The 3,055-nt window shown below is 58.1% G+C and overlaps 1 long non-coding RNA gene across 2 annotated transcripts in view; it reads right to left on the reverse strand.

Annotated features, from left to right (window-relative positions):
- The window catches only part of LOC120508787, a 2,412-nt gene extending 1,221 nt beyond the window's left edge, over window positions 1–1,191 (reverse strand). Inside the window, exons 1-2 of one of the 2 annotated variants that reach the window (XR_005629088.1) lie at window positions 839–1,191; window positions 497–508 (exon numbers count right to left, since the gene is read on the reverse strand). This is a non-coding gene — a long non-coding RNA (uncharacterized LOC120508787). Of the gene's footprint in view, window positions 1–496; window positions 549–838 lie in introns of both variants that reach the window. The other variant, XR_005629087.1, reaches the window with a different exon arrangement.
- Window positions 1,192–3,055: the final 1,864 nt, after the last annotated feature.

The following is a 3,055-nucleotide window of genomic DNA, read 5'->3' on the forward strand; positions in this document are numbered from 1 at the left end:
CATAACACCCCTGGGACCCCCCATAACACCCCTGGGACCCCTAAACCCTGCCCAGGACCCCCCAAACTTCCCCTGGGACCCCACAAACCTCACCTGGGACCTCCCAAACTTTCCCTGGGACCCTCCAAACCTCCCCATAACCTCCTAAACCACCTCTGGGACCCCCAGACCCCTCCATAACATCCCTGGGATCCCCCCAAACCACCCCTGGGATCCCCCAAACCACCCCTGGGATCCCCAAAACCACCCCTGGGACCCCATAAACAATCCTTGGGACCCCATAACACTCCAGAGGTCCCCGTAAACAACCCCATAACATTCCAGAGATCCCCATAAAACCCCCTGGGATGTCCTAAACCACCTCAGAGACCCCCTAAACCACCCTTGGGACCCCCTAATGCTCGAGGGATCCCCATAACATCCCTGGGACCCCCTGAACCACCCCCTTTTCCCACCATTTAAGGGTTTAGATTGAAGGAAGACCTTCTTTACGTACTATATTAGGGCTCTAAGTTGAGAGGGAAGCTTCTTATGCAGTTGATTTTAGGCTTAAATCGAGGGGAGAAAAGGGCGGGAATCGTGAGGGGAAAAAAGGGCGGGAACCGTGAGGGAAGAAAAGGGCGGGAATCGTGAGGGGAAAAAAGGGCGGGAAAACGTGAGGGGGGAAAAAAGGGCGGGAATTGTGAGGGGAGAAAAGGGCGGGAAAACGGGAGGGGAGAAAAGGGCGGGAATCATGAGGGGAAAAAAGGGCAGGAATCGTGAGGGGAGAAAAGGGCGGGAATCGTGAGGGGAGAAAAGGGCGGGAAAATGTGAGGGGAAAAGGGGAGGGCTGGGTCACCTGAGGGGTTTTGGAGGGTCACTAAGGGGCCTCAGGGGATGCTGAGGGATCCAGGGGTGCAGTGAGGGGTTTGGGGTGCTCTGAGGGGTTTGGAGTCTTCACGTCAAGGAGCTCGGGAGAACTCTGGGGGATGCTGCTCCAAGGTCTCCACAACCTGGATTCTCACAGTGAGCCGGCCTCAAATTCCGCCCCGAGGAGGGTGGGGAGGTGGGATTGCTCCTAAAATCACGCCTAAAATCCTTCCTCCGAAAAGAACGGCCTGTGCTGGGCTGAACTGTGGGGACCCCTCCTCTTAAAGGGCCAGAGGCTTCACCCCCAATGCTGGGGAGGATCTTGGGGGAGGGTTGGAAAGGTCCGTGCCTCAGTTTCGCCCTGCAGGTGACACGATAAGGGGTTCGTGCCTCAGTTTCCCCCTCTGGGTGACAAGGGGGGATTTCGTGCCTCAGTTCCCTCTGCAGGTGACACTGTGAGGGGCCCGTGCCTCAGTTTCCCCCTGTATGTGACATGGGGAGGGGTCCGTACCTCAGTTTCCCCCTGCAGGAGACATTGGGGGGGATTCCGTGCCTCAGTTTCGCCCTGCAGGTGACATTGGGGGGGATTCTGTGCCTCAGTTTCCCTCTGCAGGTGACATTGGGGAGGGGTCTGTGCCTCAGTTTCCCCCTCTGGGTGACATTGGGGGGGGTCCGTGCCTCAGTTTCCCCCTGTATGTGACATGGGGAGGGGTCCGTACCTCAGTTTCCCCCTGCAGGAGACATTGGGGGGGATTCCGTGCCTCAGTTTCGCCCTGCAGGTGACAAGGGGAGGGGTCCGTGCCTCAGTTTTCCCCCTTGGGTGACATTGGGGGGGTCCGTGCCTCAGTTTCCCCCTCTGGGTGACATGGGGAGGGGTCCGTGCCTCAGTTTCCCCCTCTGGGTGACATTGGGGGGGGTCCGTGCCTCAGTTTCCCCCTTTGGGTGACATGGGGAGGGGTCCGTGCCTCATGGGGGGAAACTGGGAGAAGTTGGGGGGGATACTGGGGGCAAACTGGGAGAAATTGGGGGGGATACTGGGAGGAAACTGGGAGGAAACTGGGAGAAATTGGGGGGAAATACTGGGAGGAAACTGGGAGAAGTTGGAGGGGATACTGGGAGAAATTGGGTGGGATACTGGGAGATACTGGGGGGGATACTGGGAGGGAAACTTGGAGAAATTGGGGGGATACTGGGAGAGGAAACTGGGAGAGGAAACTGGGAGAACTGGGAGGGAAACTGGGAGCACTGGGAGAGGAAGCTGGGAGATTGAGGGGGGATACTGGGAGATATTGGGAGGGGAAACTGGGAGATTATGGGTGAGAAACTGGGAGAACTGGGAGAGAAGGACTGGGAGTACTGGGAGGGGATACTGGGAGTACTGAGAGAGGAAACTGGGGGGATTTGGGGGAGCAGAACTGGGGATACTGGGGGAATTGGGAAGGGAAACTGGGAGATGCTGGGAGGAGAAACTGGGGGACTGGGAGAGGAAACTGGGATGAACTGGGAGAGGAAACTGGGGGAACTGGGAGGGGAAACTGGGAGAGGAAACTGGGAGATACTGGGATGAACTTGGAGGGGGACTGGGGATACTGGGATGAACTGGGGATACTGGGATGAACTGGGGAGTGAGACTGGGGATACTGGGATGAACTGGGGAGGGAGACTGGGGATAGTGGGATGAACTGGGATGAACTGGGGATACTGGGATGAACTGGGGAGTGAAACTGGGGATACTGGGGGATACTGGGATGAACTGGGAGGGGGACTGGGAGTACTGGGGAGACTGGAGATACTGGGATGAACTGGGGAGTGAAACTGGGGATACTGGGGAGACTGGGAAGTGAAACTGGGGATACTGGGATGAACCCAGGTGAGACCCCTCCCCACATTTGGGGGGACCCCCAAAACTCGGGGAGACCCCCAAAAATCGGGGAAGGGCCAGGGATGTTGGGGAGACCCCAAGTTTGGGGCGTTTTGGGGGGTTTTGGGAGGCTGAGGGGGCCTGCCACAGCCTGGAGCCCACCTCCAACGCCCAGGTGAGACCCCTCCCCACATTTGGGGAGACCCCCAAAATTCGAGGAAGGGTCTAGGAGATTGGGGGGACCCCAGGAGACCCCAAATCTGGGGGGTTTTGGGGGCCTGAGGGAGGGTTTAGGGGCAGGTAGAGGCAAATTTTTGGACGAAATTTTAGAATTTTCTCCCCCCC

Source organism: Passer montanus, unplaced genomic scaffold (assembly GCF_014805655.1).
Source record: "Passer montanus isolate IOZ18808 unplaced genomic scaffold, ASM1480565v1 scaffold493, whole genome shotgun sequence".
NCBI classification, from domain to species: Eukaryota; Metazoa; Chordata; class Aves; order Passeriformes; family Passeridae; genus Passer; species Passer montanus.